At 37.0% G+C, this 18,636-nt stretch overlaps 1 protein-coding gene across 6 annotated transcripts in view; it reads left to right on the top strand.

Annotated features, from left to right (window-relative positions):
- COL8A1 (collagen type VIII alpha 1 chain) overlaps positions 1-18,636 on the top strand; it is a 114,418-nt gene that overhangs the window by 67,844 nt on the left and 27,938 nt on the right. For all 6 annotated transcript variants that reach the window (XM_039322429.1, XM_039322423.1, XM_039322425.1 and 3 more), the window contains exon 2: positions 15,752-15,866. The gene's annotated coding sequence lies outside the window, so the exon portion shown is untranslated. The remainder of the gene's footprint in view (positions 1-15,751; positions 15,867-18,636) is intronic.

Raw genomic sequence — 18,636 nt, 5'->3', positions numbered from 1 at the left:
ACACTATAAATATAATGGAGATCCAATCAGGGCCTCGCTACTTTCCTGGTGGAATCTCCCAAAACTTACAGTTTAAGCAGCAGCTGGTGGAGTAATCTAATGTAATCTAGTACCCTAATGTAGAGTACTAGAATTCTGAATAACATAGATGGCTGTGTCTATTTGCCACTTTTGAATCTTATATGCACCAATGATACTATGAGAAATTAAAATGGCAGTTAGAAAAGGGAGATGGGGCAGGCAACAATAGCAGGCCTCATTTAGATAACTAATGTTGATAAATGCTCAAATATATATACAATAAAACTTAAATGAGTGAGAAGTCTCTTCTGTCACATGAAGCAAGAAGAATTGCTTGACCAACAAAAGATGTTAAAATGCTCTGGAGGTTTTTCCTTCCCACTTCCAAAAGAAAGCTGGTTATTTAAAACAAAAACCCCAGGGTTGTTGTCATGCACATCTGCAAAAGTTTTGTCAGTTCCAGGTTCCCAATCTGGTCTAGATCCAAGCTGGATGAGATTTCTTAGCAAAAAAGCTAAGCCTTGCCAAACCAACTGAGGTGACCTCACATCTATAAGGTTCAATAAAGCAATCAATGGCACAGCATTAAAACTTGGGAGGAGGGGTGAGCTTTCCTAAGAAATAGTTTATAAATAATAGAGAATAGTGATAGCAAATGAAGAATTTCAAAATGTACTATGAATCATAATTAAAGTCTACAAGAGGTAGCCTACAGCCTTCTTAATAGTTTTCTTCCTAGTGCATGGAGTGCAATGTGGAGATGTGTTATTCTTGTATTTTGATTATTTATTGCAATTTTACTATAAAAGGGAAAATCCCAAAGGACGTGGAAGTATAAATCATTTTTCATAGACTATTCATGTAGTGAAATTATGTTCAAACATTTCTTTATAATTATTGAGCATTGTTTCTTAATCTCAGCAACTTTAAGATGTGTGGACTTCATGCTGGATGGGAAATTTTGGGATTGAGGTCCACACATCTTAGAGTTTCTGAGGTTGAGACATTGCTTTATACAATGATTATGCTGGTATTTAATATAAAATCTAAAGGCACACTATACACTGTATATCTCTAATGCAGTGGTTTTCAACCTTTTCTTCACCATGGAGTCCCTTTAAATACCTTTTGTGGCCATGGATCATGGCCACGGGCCCCCAAGACAACTCAATATTTAAATCATAACATTTTTTCAAGCCTTTGTGGACCCACATTGTGGGTCCCCAGGGATCCATGGATCACAAGTTGAGAACCACTGCTCTAATGTATAATTAGGATACTTCTATACTTTTGAGCTGGAGTTCTATAGGATTTAGGATACAGGGGCAATCTTTTTATAAAGAGCAGAAACATCAAAAGGAGAGCAATTTCTACCCTTACTGGCATATTTGTCCTAGCACTGCACAATGCAAGAATAGAGTCACTGCAGAACAGAGAAGGTGTTTGCCAAGAACTATGAGAAATATAAAAATGAAAAACTTAATTAAATTTTAAAAATTGCAATTGAAAACAAATAGCATTTTGCAACTGTATTTTTTAATTACAGTGTCTAGTTTGTATTCATGTTGTAGAATTATACAGTTAGAACAGCGGTTCTCAACCTATGGGTCGTGATCCCTTTGGGGGTTGAACAATCCTTTCACAGGGGTCACCTAAGGCCATCGGAAAACACATATTTCCGATGGTCTTAGGAACCTGTCTCGCTTTCAACTCCCCCTAAAATTCTTCATTCAGGCAGGCTTCCAGAGTTCAGCCAGCAGGATGCAGGTAGCCCCTCCTCCCTGTCCTGCCACCTCCCATGGCACCGCGGTGCTCAACGTCCCGTGCCTTAAGCCTCCGTGGCACAGAACTGCTAGCATGGTCCCCAATGACCGCTGATGCGTTCCCTGCCGCCGGTGACCATGCAAGCCCTGGCAATTGCTCCAGCCAAAGAAGCGGGTGGCTGGGAGGCCACCGCAGAGGCGATCTTCTGTGCCCGTCATCTGGCGACCCCCTGAATGTGTGCTTGTCAGCTGGGAGGTCTGGCAACGGAACCGGCCAGCGTGGAGGGCGATGGGGAGGTGGCAGCTCGGCAGGTGGGTTCCTGCCTGCCGGCGAATGTCGGGCCCATGGGGCTCGACACAGAGTTGACAGTCCAACATAACTTCCCTCCCCTGATGAGAAAGAAGGAATCTCTCCTGCCCGTGTTGCTTTCCCCCCCCTCAAGCGACAATAGGAGGTTGCAGACAACTAAGTCAGCCAGTGCAGGAAGCCCTGGAATGGCCAGTCCAGGGTGCCTGGTTGCAGTGCTGGATGTCTTTTGCTCCTCCTAGAAGCCGGTGGCAAGAGAAAGAAGTCGTTCAAACTTCAAGCTAGCTACTGGACATCTACTCGCACTTTTTTCCCCCTTTTTCCTTCTTTTATTTTTTGGAGTACTTGTCTGCCAACCCACCCCATCTGTAAAAGAAAAAGTCTTCCACCCAAGCATAACTTTTAAGGATTTTAAGGATCTTTGAGAAGAAGAGAAGGAGAGAGAAATAGAGAGAGGGAGAGAGAGAGTGACAGGGAGAGAGAGAAATAGAAAGAGGGAGAAAGGGAGAGAGAAAGAAAGGGAGACAGAGGAAGAGAAAGAGGGAGAGAGAGAGAAGGAGAGAGAAAGAAAGGGAGAGAAAGAAAGGAAGAGAGGGAGGGAGGGAGAGAGAGGGAGAGAGAGGGAGAGAAAGAGGGAGAGAGAAAGAGAGGGAGAGAGAGAAAGGAAGAGAGAAAGAAAGGGAGATGGAGGGAGAGAGGGAGAGAGAAAGAGGGAGAGAAAAAGAGGGGGAGAGAGAAAGAAAGGGAGAGAGGGAGAGAGAAATAGGGGGAGAAAGGGAGAGAAAGAAAGAGGGAGAGAGAGATTAAATTAGTAACATGGCTGTTAAGTGAATCTGGTTTCCCCCATTAACGTTGCTTGTCAGAAGGTTGCAAAAGGCGATCACATGACCCTGGAACAATGTGACCATCATAAATATGAATCAGATGCCAAGCATCGAAATGTAAATCACATGACCCTGGGGATGCTGCAACGGCCATAAGTGTGAAAAGTGGTATAAGTCACTTTTTTCAGTGCCATTGTAACTTCGAACAGTCACTAAGCAAACTGTTGTAAGTCAAGGACTACCTGTACTTTATCACTTTTTTCCATTTGTAACAATGAAAATACATCCTGCATATCAAATATTTACATTACGATTCATAACAGTAGCAAAATTACAGTTATGAAGTAGCAACGAAAATAATTTTATGGTTGGAGGTCACCACAACATGAGGAACTGTATTAAAGGGTCGCGGCATCAGGAAGGCTGAGAATCATTGAGTTAGAAGATGCCATGTAAACCATGAAGTTGGGTCTAATTATCCACTTCAGTGCTACCCAGCCTCTGCTAAAATCCATTAAATGAAATGGAAGCACAACCATTCTTGGTAACTGATTTACTGTTCAACTGTTATTATTAGGGAGGATTTTTTTTTAATATTCAAACATAAAATTTTGAAATTTAAAAAAAATGATTATGACTGGGGAGCAAAAGAACATACTTTGAAATAATAATAATAATAATAATAATAATAATAATAATAATAATAAGTTGGAAGGGCCTTGGAGGTCATCGAGTCCAACCCCCTGCTCAGGCAGAAAACCCTACACCATTTCGGACAAATGGCTGTCCAGTCTCTTCTTAAAAATTTCCAGTGTTGGAGCATTCACCGCTTCTGGAAGCAGGTTGTTCCATTGGTTAATTGTTCTAACTGTCAGGAAGTTTCTCCTTAGTTCTAGGTTTCTTCTCTCCTTGATTAGTTTCCATCCGTTGCTTCTTGTCCTGCCTTCAGGCGCTTTGGAGAATAGCTTGACATCCTCTTCTTTGTGGCAAACTATTTCCTTATGAGGAAGGCTTCATGTAAGTGAAATCCCAAGGATTTTTCAGCTCAAAGATTACTTAACTTTTATATTTGCATTGTTAACAGTGGCATTGGGAATGTCATTATAACAGGAGTCAGGGATTCCATGACATTTCTAGGTGACATTTGCAAAAGTCACAAAATATTTTTTAATTTTAAAAAAATGATTAAAATTTTGTAATTCAGTATTTTCAGTATTTAGTATTTCAGATTTCAACTCATAAAACTTTGGAGTAAGGGTGCTGGCATTTCATATAAAATCATGTGATAAAATCCAGCTGCTAACTGGATTAACTTGGAAAAAAAGGCCATTTTTAACTACTACAGTTAAAATCAATGTTATTTGCAAGACAAACGTGTTATGTCAATTAAATGTCACAAATACCTATAAGAATCCAAGAAACTGGAGGCCACAGAGATAATGAGAAGACTTTTGTCAGGATCCCTAGATACGGTATCTGCTCTTCCTCTGAACTGTAATTGTTAGAATTCTCTAAGGAAAAGAAAAGAATTGGCTATAAAACCAGTCTACATCTATATCACGATTAAGTCATTAAATGGTGGTTAACCATGCAGTTTAGTTCCACAGGATTTTAACTGACATAATTATTTTAAGTATTTTTCCAAATGTTCCATATAAACAAACATTTAAGTCATTTGAGTAGGTTATTCAACCCTTTCCTGACTTACTCATAATGAAATTCTTGAAAGTTTAATCAGTGATTTTAATGGAAAATAGATAGGTTAGTGTATATTCATATTTCAACACATCATTTTATTTTTATTTCTTTTTATCATCTCCAAAGTTTGTATTAAGATTACATAGAACAAATGCCATATTTTTTCCTCATTATTGACTCCTAGCATTCAAGAAAAAATGCAGACTGACAAATATACAGCTGTAGAAAAACAAGATTAAGCAAAGTGTGTTAGGCCCACAAAAATTTCTACTAAAATAGATTACAATTTCATTTGTTGTATATTTTTACTGCATGTATGCTAAAATATTTTGTTTTATATGAATATAAATTAGGATTATTGGTTGAAAATACAAAATAGTAATAAAAAGATTTAACATTTTATTTTTAATTATATATATATATATATATCTTGTGTTGTTTATATTTTATATATAGTATATTGCATATTTCAAATAGTAAGTAAAAATAATTTATCGGAACTCAAGTAAACATACATTTGAAAAATCCTTAGTTTGGCCTGAATATTCCCCATTGCCATTGGTAAACTTAATAGTAACTGATCAAAAACTTCTTTATATAATAATTATGAAGATTATGTCAGTTTCAGGTCTCCACTCTAGAGCTATTGTTTAATGTGCTGTTTCTTTATGTATCTGAAACTGTCCAAGATAATTTATTAGGCATGGGTACCAGTTCCAATCATATTTCTATATTGATCTCTGGAATCTATTAGCATTTGGAAGGTATCAAATCTATCTTGGTAGAGAAGCATAGGCATCTGGAGGAGGAATAAATGTGATAAAGGAAGAAAAGATATAACAATACAAGCTACCTCTTATAAACTCGTGTGTGACATTGTGACACAAATAGAAAAGGACTGAGCTTGCATTATAAAGTTACAATGCACCTTTTGGCATCACTGTGGGTAGGGACAGATATCTGAATAATGATGATGATGATGATGATTATGATGATTACTACAAATATTTGGGTATCCTTCAAACTGACAACATCAAGCACACTGAAGTCAAGAAACAGATTAAAGGTGAATACATCAAGAGAGTGAAGAAGATCTTAAAGTCCAAACTCAATGGAGGAAATACCATGAAGGCAATCAACACCTGGGCAATTCCAGTCATTAGATACACAGCTGGAATAGTGGACTGGACTCAAGCAGAACTAAAAGCAATGGATAGGAATACCAGAAAAATAATGACAATGAATCATGCCCTTCATTCATGCAGTTACATTGACAGACTTTATCTACCAAGGCAAATAGGTGGGTGTGGAATGCTGCAAGTTCATCAGATGGCTGAAGAAGAAAAAATGGCTTTGGAAGAATATCTGAAGGACAGTGATGAAGATGCACTGAAATTAGTATATCAGGAAGGCTTACTGACTACTGGAGAGACCAAACTGACCTACAAGAAAGACCAAATGAAGAACAGAATAGAGGCATGGGAAGACAAAGCACTACATGGCCAATACATAAAAATATAGCTGGGAAAGCAGATAATAACAAGACCTGGCAATGGCTAAGAGCAGGAAAATTGAAGAAAGAAACCGAGGGACTAATTCTGGCTGCACAAGATCAAGCCTTAAGGACAAATGCATATAAAGTCAAAATTGAGAATACAGCAACAGACAGTAAGTGCTGCCTATGCAAAGACGCTGAATGGTGCATTGGAAGATCGAAAGAAATATCATTTGCCTGTAAGGAAGAACTGGTGGAATCATAAAATAGAGAAAATCATAGAAAATGATAAAATTAAACTGCTCTGGGACTTCAGAATTCAAACAGACAAGCACCTGCAAAATAACACCCCGAACTTAACTATTGTTGATAAGAAAGATAAAAAAGTCTGGACAGTGGATGTGGCAGTGCCAGGAGACAGCAGAATAGACAAGAAAGAACTGCAGAAGATAACAAAATACAAAGACCTACAAATAGAAAAGAAAGACTATGGCAAAAGCAAACAAGGGTAGTACCAATAGTAATAGGTGCCTTGAGTGCAATCCCAAAACAACTGGAGCACCACTTGAACACCATCGGCATTGACAAATTCGCCATTAGTCAATTGCAAAAGGTGGCCTTACTAGGAACTGCTTCCATCCTGCAACGATATCTGTAATACCATCAAACATTCACATCTGCCTATCCCAGGTCCTTGGTAAGGACTCGATAGGTAGACAAAATACCAAATCCAGTCTGAACATCTGGCTGACTGTGCGGTGATCCATAACAACAACAACAACAATAATAATAGTAATAATAATAAAAAGTTGGAAGGGACTTTGGAGGTCATCTAGTCCAATCCTCTGCTCAGGCAGGAAATCCTGTACCATTTCAGACAAATGGCTGTCCAGTCTCTTCTTAAAAACTTCCAGTATTGGAGCATTCACACTTCTGGAGGCAGGTTGCTCCACTGGTTAATTGTTCTAACTGTCAGAAAATTTCTCCTTAGTTCTAGGTTGCTTCTCTCCTTGATTAGTTTCCATCCATTGCTTCTTGTCCTGCCTTCAGGTGCTTTGGAAAATAGCTTGACTCCCTCTTCTTTGTGGCAACCCTGAGATATTGGAACACTGCTATCATATAGATAGGTTGATAGGTAAATAAATGTCAGGTTCAAGGCACCAAGTATGATACAATGAGTTGTTCAAGTAATTTCTTTATTGCTGTTCGCCCATAGACATGAATCTTGCCAGACCAAAGCACATTGGATAAATCTTGTGAAAGGGCCTCTTTCTGAATAACAAGGACTCAAGGCTGATTTGTTTCTTAGCTCCCTGGAAAAGAGTCCCTCCCTCCTCCAACCAAGTGTCAGAATCCACCACAATAAATGTTTGAACCTATTTATTCCTTATTATTCAATCTACCATACTAATCAAGAACACAATAAGGTGAAATCAGACTGCATTCTCAACATGGCCAAGTATTAAGAAATGTTAATAAGATACTGCTCTGATTCCTTTATCAAAATCCATACAAGCACAGGAGATTGAAAAAATTTATCTGGTAATTGGTTGTTCATGGCTTTCAGTAATAAGAAGTTATCTTTGGCAACAAAATCCTGGTAAAAATTGTATATAATTTAATGCATACTCCCATGACTGTATAAATAGGTACAGTCCAGTGGTGGCATTCAAATATGTGAACAATTGGTTCTCTGTGTGGATGCCTCTTCCGGAAGTCCATTTTGGGCCTAGGCAACAAAAAATTAGCTACCAGTTCTCCCATAGTGGTGTGAACCAGCTGAATCCCACCACTGGTACAGTCTAGTGCAGTGGTGGCGAACCTATGGCACGCATGCCAAAGGCGGCACTCAGAGCCCTCTCTGTGGGCACGTACACCATTGCCCCAGCAGAGTTCGCCAGAGTAGCGAGCACGTCGCATTTGGAAGCAACAGGGCAGGAAGTGAGCGAGCAAGCGTCATTGGCCCCCCAGGGATACCCCAGAGATGGCAAGGGACTGGCCTCCGCCGCCCTGGCCCCAGCCACGCTCACCCAGTCTGCTGTGACCATTGCAGCCATGCCAACCCAGTGGGCACCACAGTGCTGATGCAGCCCTGGCATTTTGTGATAAATAAGTGGGTTTTGGGTTGCAGTTTGGGCATTCAGTCTCTAAAAGGTTCGCCATCACTGGTCTAGTGCTGCAATATCAATTCAGTTGCCAAAGTGTAATAAGAAATTGTCCTCAGCAGGCATGTGCTTCCCTCCTTCTCTAACGACCATAATTCTTGGGGAGACCATCCAGATGCCCCAAACTCTATGGTCTCCCCAAGATACACAAAGAAGGAACCCCACTCAGACCTATAGTCAGCTCCATAGGCTCCCCTCTACAAAACCTAGCCAAATTTCTCGCCAAACAACTACAGCCCTATGCAGAATCCATCACCTCACACGTAAAAAACTCATTCCAGTTTATAGAGATCATAAAGAAACAAAACTTACAGCCCAGCGACCTACTAGTGAGCTTCGATGTCATATCCCTCTTCACCCAAGTGCCTATCAAAGAAGCCTTGACAGCTATTCAAAACAAATATAACCCCCCCAAACACATCTTAGATCTGACCAACCACTGCCTATCCAACACATACTTCATCTATAATGGACAAAAATACAAACAAACAGAAGGAGCACCCATGGGATCACCCCTCTCACCTGTCATTGCCAACCTCTACATGGAACACTTTGAAACCCAAGCTCTAGAAAAATCGGATCACAAACCCAAACTCTGGCTCAGATACGTAGACGACACCTTCATAATCTGGCCACATGGGAAAGAAAAACTGGACAACTTCCTCACACACCTCAACAGCCTACACCCCAAAATACAGTTCACCATGGAAACAGAAGCTAACAACCAACTTCCCTTCCTGGATGTCTTAGTCTACAAGAAATCCAATGGCTCCCTAGGACACACCATCTACCAGAAGAAAACACACACAAACCGCTATCTGCACGCTCTCTCACACCACCACCCAGCACAGATCAACTCTGTAGCCAAGACACTCATCTCCAGAACAAAACGCTTAGCTGACGAACAACACCTAAAACCCGAACTACACACTCTCACCAATGTACTAACATCCAATGGATTCCATAGAAATAAGATTACAAACCTAATCCAAAAAGAAACCCCCACTAAAATCCAAGACAAAGAACAAGAAAACGGCAAAGCCCTCCTCCCATACATAAAAGGCACCACAGACAGAATCAGTAAGATCCTCCATAAACACAACATCAAAACAGCATTCTGCACAAACAGAAAAATATCCACCATCCTTAGAAACCCCAAAGATAAAATTGAATTAGAAAATCAAGGAGTATACGAAATCCCATGCACCACTTGTCCCACCACATACATCGGACAAACCAACAGAAGAATAAGTGCACGCATTGAAGAACATAAGAACTCAGTCAAAAAAGAGGAACCAACATCTTCCCTGGTCCAACACCTTAAAGCCACAGGACATGAAATTGACTTTAAAAATACCAGAACCATTGCCAAAAGTGAACATTTTAATAACAGAATAATCAGAGAAGCCATCGAGATAGAAAAACGCCCACACAGCATGAACAAGCGAGATGATACCTCCCGCCTACCAGCCATTTGGAAACCCGCCCTTATTGACAAACGACTCCCTAACCCCAAAATCTTAAACCCTTCTGCAACTCAGACTAACCTGAGCACAACCAAACAGAACACTCCCCCAGCCAATCAGAGCACAGCCAAGCCCCTAACCATTCAGAACACACCTCCACCCAATCAGAACACAGCCAAGCTCCCACCCAATCAGTTCATACCCCCACTGGCAGTTAAAAGGAAGAAACAGCTAAGACCACACATTGCTGCTCAAAGCACGAAGCTGAAACACCAGCCTGAAGATGACGAATGGGACTTCGTCGAAACGTCGCCAAGACACTTCCAATTTTACGTGGGAAAAAACCCGAACAACCAAAGACCTATATATATATATATATATATATATATATATATATATATATATATATATATATATATTTCTGTTGAAACATGCCCAATTCTCGAAGACTACCTGGACAAGCTCCCACAGTTTTCTTGACAAGTTTTTTTCAAAAGTGGTTTGCCATTGCCTTCTTCCTAGGCCTGAGAGAGAATGATCGACTCAAGGTCACCCAGCTGACTTTGACCTATGAGAGGACTAGAACTCACAGTCTCCCAGTTTTTAGTCTAATGCCTTAACTACTACACCAAATGTCTCTCAAACATACATACATGCATACATATACATATATAGTACAAAATAATAATGGGAAGTAATATTCTGCAAATTTATGATTTAAGATAGTACTATACAAATAATAAAAAGTAGTGCAACAAAACTATCTCTCTCCTTTCTCTCTTTCAGTTAGTCATGCTATGTAATGTAAATTTCCTCAAATCAAGCTCCATCTCATGTGATTAATTGATTCATCTATATTGAATTCTATCAGAGTGCCAGGGGTTGTGGGAAGGGTAAACAGGTAAAGATAGAATGTGCATTTACTGTAGATCCAATCCTGTCTAGTACTTGAAGAACAACCATGGTTGACTAGGTGCTGTCTTTACAAATTGTTTATATACCTTGAGAACAAATGCAATTGAAATATGAAATAAACAGATGTTAACTACTATGAACTATTAGTTTACAGAATGGATGATGTTCTAGATTTCAATTATTTGCTACAATTCCCTAGATTTGAATCTTTAAATTCACCCATTCACAGTCATGTTGGCTCCTAATATTGTAACATTTTGCAATGTAATGTGTGTTTAAATTATGAATGTTGAATAAATAATATGCAAAAATAAGGTGTGAAAGTTTGAGGCTAACATTACTTCTTGCAAATACAAAATTTTGATTGCATATGTCAGGAAATGGTCTCACATAAAAGTTTTGAGTCAAATGATATATGGTAAACGCTCAAATACAGTTATTCTGCAACTTAATAATTAGCACTTGGTAAGTAGAAATGGACTTTATGAACTAAATTAAAAATTATTAAAAGATTGTTGCAGAAAACTATCAGTTTGAAACATTAAGAATTTGTATTACTTACAGAATACTGTTTGTAATTGTTTTCTGAGTGCAATTCAAGGTGTTGATTATCTCCTTTAAAGCTCTAAATGACACGGGGCCAGATTATTTCACTGCCACTCCCTGAGAGTATCAACCAATCCCACCCAGTGAGATACAGTGTTTGTGCTCCATAGCTCTTCCCTTAAATGTTGCCATCTGATGGGATCTTGGAGCTGTGGATGCCCCAACTCTTTGGAACAGCCTGTACCCTGAGATTCAGATGCCCCCACCTTATTGATTTCCAGAAGGCTATGAAGACCTACATAGCCTACATAGAGGCATTCTACAATGCCTCTTCAACCCAGGCATTGGACTGTGGAAGTGAAAAATGTAAATGTAGACTCAGTGATATGTTGAAGCACTCTGATGAGATATATTATATTGTTATAGAAGTTAATCTGGTTTTATGGAAGGTTCTTGTGAACCATCCAGTATTATCATAAATAAGAAATAAGTTTATTAAATAAATAAGAAAAGAAAGGGCAAGAAAAAATGACAGGATACCCCAGTAGCATGAGCTACCTAAAGAAACATTGCAGGATTGTTCCCCTAACCAGAAAAATTCTAAGTGATCCAAACCAGTGCAAAAGATGGGTACTATTGCTACAGACTTGAAATATCTGGTGATCTTAAGCAGTGATGTAAACAGGCTATTCAAAATTTTGCAATCTAGTTCAGTTTTTATAGAATTATCCATCAAAAATGGGATTGTCCTGCTAACTCTTTATAGCCTGAATTATTTCCAAAATTGTCTGTCAATGTTTCCATCCCAAGTATTGTTTTCTCTCTGAACAGTTTAATTTAGACAAGGAACCTATTGTATTTTGTTGTATTAAAGATGACTGTTTTAATGATTAAATGCGTCACTTGTAGAAATTGCTAGCATTTTCTATTTGCCAGATTATTTTATTAATTGTGAATATGACCCAACAGAGTTTAAACAATTTACTAAGCTGCTATGAATATCACTTTATCTACAAGCTACATAACTGCAAACAGTCCATCTGTTATTTGTGTCAATTTATTATAGAATAACTGATGAACATAGTGTTCTCAGACAGCAATCCTAAAGTTGCTAGTAATGTCTCACTACATGTGATGGGACATAGTTTTGAGTTCTGGGCTGCACAAAATTCAGTTCATACTTGCAGAAATCACTGTGTGCTCACGCTCCTGAATCTGAGAAATAAAATGAAAGAGAGCTGATACTAGGAAAATAGCCTCCTGGATGCAAGACACAATTCTGTGTTCTATTATAATAAGTCTTTGCAGACTATTTAAATAAAATTATAATATGTTGGCAATTTATCAAGAAGACACATTACGTAATAGCTGTAATGATGCCATGACAATCAAGGAAGAGATAATGTTTTCTAGAAACAGAATGATATTCTATGGAAGAAGAAGTAACAATGGTCCTTAATCTAGGTTCTGGGAGGTGGGGTGAAGGAATTATACCTATTGGCATTGAAAAGCATCAGGAATACTAAAAGGCAAAGCTAGATTTGCTCAGATTTTGATTAAGCTAGTGCAGAGCCAAAAGTAAATAAACAAGCCTTTCCTATTAGATCAGACAGGTCAAGGGATGATTCTGAAATGAGACAAAGCTTCCTTGTAAAATTACTTTGACCATGCTGAATGGATTACAAAGTATTTCTACTTGGATCCCATTGAAATCAAAGTAAAGATTTAAACAAGACATACTACTTTCAATGGTAACAATATTTACCAAGTTAGTTTACCTAATCAATTGCTTTTAAAAAAAAATAATGATGCCAGGAGATGCAACAACCTCCTTGTATTTGTTGTCCCGTGATATTCTTTGACCTATAAAAACCATCATTTATTTGATGTATTTAATACTGCAAGAGGCCAAACTTATGAATCTCACTGGGATTCACTTCTGAGGAGAAATGTTTAAAATCTGTTTATATTATTTGTACACAATATAATTGGCTTGATTAGCTGTCTCACCAGCTGCATAGTACATAGTGACATTAAATCATTACATTGGAGTTTTTTTAAAAAACCAACAGACTCAAAATAATGTAGCATTTGTATCTCTGGGTGGGTCTACATAGTGTTATGAACTATAGCGTAATTGTTTGGGTTTGTCTTTGGATTTGTGTGTGTTTTATAAACCACGGTTTACAGCTTAGCAAAATTAAGCTATAGAGGTGAAGTAAAGAATTAACAAAATAAAATGCTTTGTTCTCTCTGACTGACTAAAACTTTTATATAAATTATATGTGAAATATTAGATAGGATTCTAATTAAATAATTCTTCTGGGTATCCTTCTTATCAGTCTTATATTCATGTTCTGAACTTTATAATAAGGTCTTCTATCAGACAGAATACACAATTGCAAATGTTTTTCTGGATTAAGAAAACCTCATACATACATAGTAGTGATCAATGGATCAGAGTAATATTTCATTATTATAAACAATAAAACAGCACAAGTTTTTCTGGTATACATGTTCCTTTTACTGTTACAATACTCCACAACTTTGTACAGGCTACAGAACATAATAAGAAATATACCAACTCTGACGCGATAGAGTATCATGTCCTCTCAGAATTATGTGGTACAATTCTTCCTGTGGTCTAGGAAACCTCAGGATCTCTTACCACAGCCTCTGAAACATGGAGGCTATTTCAGTGACTCCATATGCTTCTAAGATGTTTGCATTCCTCCTTGGAAGGATCCCTGTCAATAAGATGTACATAATAAACACAAGAGGAAATATGCCCCCCCAAAAAACAATCATATAATTTGACTGAATGTTGGACTTTCTTTCTGTAAGATATGAAGCCATCATAACAGGCTTTTTCTAAACATATTTATATAATTATTTTAGCTCAGTTTTTATTTTTTAGGCAGTAATATAAGTTTGTTAGTATAATTACATTCAATAGAATTTGTTTCTTCATAAAAGTTTCAATAAACTAATTTTGCAGATAATTTACCCATAGCCATTTTTACAACAGTTTGTACATGCAAACTTAATATAGTTCATTCTTTAAATCTGTGTGTCTACTCTCCTCCTTTTCTGCAGAAAGCGAAAGAATGATAATTGTTTGAGTTCAAAAACTGACAAGTTTTCTCCTGCAAAATGATACCATTATGGACATCAACAAATGGTTAAGATTAGTAATACATAGAATCGCCAGGCATCCATCAATCTTGTCTCAATAATTTGAATAAAACAGGGTATATGAAAAAGTGAATATTTATAAAAGACTACATTACTGAGTGCATTATACAATAAATGAATATATTATATAAGTTGATAACAACAGAGTATGTTGGGCATGCATAAAAACTATATATTTAGGAATATATTTTTTTAATCTTAAAAAGGCAAAAAAAAATGATGTATTCTTTAACATCCTCCAACATCTGCAAGCAGGGGGCTCTAAGAGGCAAGATAGCAGTTGCCGAAGTGCAAATGAAGACCTGTCCTTTTGTACATGTTTTTGATATCAACAATGGTTAAAAAACAAAGCGGAACTTTGATTGCACTGTCACAACTGCCATACTGCTTTGCCACCAACATGGATGCTGCTGGATGTAAAGGAATAATCAATCATTTTATATGATCCTGACATAGGCCTCATTTAATTTAATTTCTACGTTCATGCTATTATACTATTCAAACTGAAATTGTGTACACATCATTTCATATTTATCTGCACAGTTGTAACTATCTGATAGCCAGCTTCTACACTCACTTGAACAGTTCTTCATCTGACTGATTCCTTCTTCTGATTGCTAAATTTACCTTCCAACGTTTTGTGCTCAGAACAGTCACATGTTTTTTCTAGGCATGAAACAAAGCATAGGCATGTCAAGAATTTTGATCCAACCTCATACCTTTGTTTTGTTTTTGGAATCAAGTAGATAGTTACGCTTGGTGTAGACTAGCTGAGATGGTGTGGGAATTGAATGTTAAATAAATGGGTAGTGAGGAGACTGGTTTCAATTGCATGCCTGCCAATCTAACTAATAAATTTGTGGCCTTTTAAAAAATACTTTCATTGGGAAAGTTAAAATTTATCTGGATGGCAGGTTGTAATTGTTGTTTCTCTGTATTGTACTTCTATTTGGCAGGCATAGCCTTACCTATAAAAGAAAGCAAGAAAAGTTTGCTAATGATGTTAGAATTGTGAACACAAAAGCTAATTATGGCTGCTGATGCTGGTGAGAATTTAAGTGTGAACATTTGCTGTCGCAATGTTGACCTTTTAGAACACATTTAAAGTACAAAATCTCTATATTGGTTTGTTGAACTTTGGAAGATTTTTTTCTTTTTTAGGATTTATCACATAATGTTGATTTCAGTATGCTGTGATCCATTCTCTATAATACTTAATGGTTTTGATAATTTTTTTCACTTCATCTTAATTATAAATAATTAAATAAAATAATTTTAGCAATTTCTGGTTGGACATTCAAATGTTTTAAAATTGACCATAATTTTTATTTCTAATTTTCAATTTTTTTTTCAAAGGTAGTGGTGATAAAAATACCTTTCCTTGCTTATCAGAATCTAACAAAAGAAGCCAGACCTCTGAAAATCCTAGTGCACTGATCCACATCTTGATCCATTTCACCAAAGTTCTAAAGTAAGTATATCCAAAAACTTTTAAAATACAAAATGTAAATGTAATTGGAAACTTATAAATAAATATAATGTACAAATATGATTTGTACAACTTCCAAATGGTGATATTTGACCTGGCAGCAGATCCTATTAACAAACATAAAGAAATTTGAATGAAATAGTTCATTGCTCAAAAGGCTGTTATAATCTTCATTCCATCTCCAAAATAGAAAACATGAAAATGATTCTTGATAACCTGATTCACATGAGGGAAACTACTTTTAATCAAGACAAGGGAAGACAACATGTGAAATAGGGCTGTATACTCTCAAATACAAAACTGTTATCTAATTGATTTAGTCTAGTTGATGCAAACCAATTGTTACCTTTTTTTTTTTAAATAATGCCATCTGATCATACAGGGGCATGTCCAGATCCACTGTACATCCAGTGATCAGCTGCCTGGTTATTTCTGGGCAGTCATCACCATACACAGTGGATGTTATAGGTCCTGGCAAGCCCAGGTGTCTGCAAAGTCCAAGACAGCCAGTAATACTTCTTTTTTCCTCCTCATCCTGAAGATCTCATCCAGCTGCTATAACTGGACAATTCTGTACAGTAGTCTTTCTTATGGTGGGCCATGGTGGCTGCTGCCTGTTTCTCCTTTAGCTTTTTTCTAATCTAGTTCTCCATAGTTCTCCAGATGATAGAGCCAGCTTCTCAGGTCACACTTGCATTGGGTCTCTGAATAACCAAACCTTATGACTATAGAAAGTCCAGAAACTATTTATTTTGCCACTGCCAACTTCATTCCTGAAACCACAGCTCTTCCTATCATTCACTTTGGCTACTAGTTTTGCCTAATTTAGTTAATACTTATACCCAAACCCCTTTTTATTACACAAACAAACACACACAGAGCTCATGTCTATTGAATTGTTGCACTTGTGTTTTGAAAATTGGCAACACGTATTTCCTGCTTTCTTGAGTGACCCCATAAAACTATAGACCTGAAATCTATGGGAGCTAAGAATGAAAAACAATTCAATAGCTCATCATCATCATCAATCATCAATCATCATCATCATCATCATCTCAGGATTAAGACAAAACAAAAAGAAAAACACCTCTACCACGTCCTTCAACAGGTCCTTAACTTTTTAAAAAAATATTCATTGCTGCTGTTTTGAGTGAATGAAGATTAAACTGAAAAACAAAAACATGGAAATAAGGGTGAATGGGTTTAGTAAAAGGGAATTATGGTTGGATGGAGGTAATAAAGCTGATGAAGAACAAAAGGCAAAGGATGAAGCAGTCCATGAAAGTAGAGATGCAAAGCTGGCTTGCAATGCTAAACAAGTGTGCAGAAATACAGGCGACAGTGTTGATATAATTTTACTTTCTATTTACTATTTGCCACTCAGTTTCTGCATTCTGTAAAACATGGCTTATTCCAAAAGGGAATTTGGGGGTGGATGTGACTATGTAACATAGGCACAGTATTTAGAGCAAAGAGAAAGAAAACAAGGTTTATTAGGCTTCTAAGCAATATTGAAAATAATGATGAGGAGCATTGAGTGGATAAGGAGCACTTACTTTACCAAAGTTTATTGTTGCTCAATTTTTTATTTTGTACTTAAGATGTAATAAACTGACAATTTTATAGCTTGCTGGCTATTTGGAGAAAACTACAGTGATATTTAGAGTTGCAAGGCATTGGAGGAATTCTAGTGTACAAATGTATGGAACTTATTTCTATGAAGTTGATTTTGCTCTATTTATACAAATATCATTTAGCTAAATGGGTCAACTGACCGTATATGATGCAAGTCTTCTTTTTAAAAAATCTGTTCCTGAATTATAAATAAAGTTTATTTCATGAGCCATAATTTTTGAGATTTGATGAATCATTGTGCTTTTTATGTAGAACAGAAAAAATATCACAAACCATAATTACTTTTTAAAAAAAATTTAATTGGAATACTTTAAATAAGTAGACATTAGCTCATAGTGTCCGTAGTCTTTATAAACCTATGACTATTGTCTGGTCCTAAGTGAGACTTTTGGAAGAAACATTTATTTTGCTAAGAAAACACTTCCTATATTCTGTATCAGAGAGAGAAGGAACTAGAATATGTTGGAAGGAAAGTACAGATAATTTTCTTTTCAGATGCTGTACATATCCTGCTTAATTTTATAAAGTCAGACCTAAATACCAAGTAAGTTCAATGCACCTTGCTCTAAATAAGTGACATGAGCTATACATTTTATTTAAAAAAACTTTTGTAAATTAAAACTGAAGATTACAAATAATAACAGAAAACAAAATAAATGTTAGGCAACAATCCTACAAAGAATAAACTCCAGTGACCATGAGGGGTCCTTGGTGCTCTCTGAGCTTGGTTGCTTTCTTGCAGACATGTCATTACCCAAACAAGATGACATAATCTAGGGACCATATGAAGTCACCCTGTTCTCATAGAAGAGAAGATCCTCCAACAGTTGTCACCTTCCTGCAATTCCAAAAGTTATGCTTCTCACTTCCATACAATGAACCAAAACAGGTCTTAGATAATTAAGGTGTTAGTGTTTTATTGGAGGTCTATTAGTGTGAACATGTATTTATAGAAAGGTAAATCTATGTCCTGGTTGATAAAGAAAAATGCCGGTATGATACATTATTTTAATCATCTGTAAAACCAATCAAACTCCACAATAATTTGGGCTATTTTTCTATGATTGGGATTGTTTGATGGTATGCAAGAAGCAGATAGCCAGCTGAGTTCCAGCAG

This window comes from Crotalus tigris, unplaced genomic scaffold, assembly GCF_016545835.1.
Source record: "Crotalus tigris isolate CLP2741 ecotype Arizona unplaced genomic scaffold, ASM1654583v1 scf7180000024115.3125172, whole genome shotgun sequence".
NCBI lineage: Eukaryota > Metazoa > Chordata > Lepidosauria > Squamata > Viperidae > Crotalus > Crotalus tigris.
This window is presented reverse-complemented; position numbering and strand designations above follow the sequence as displayed.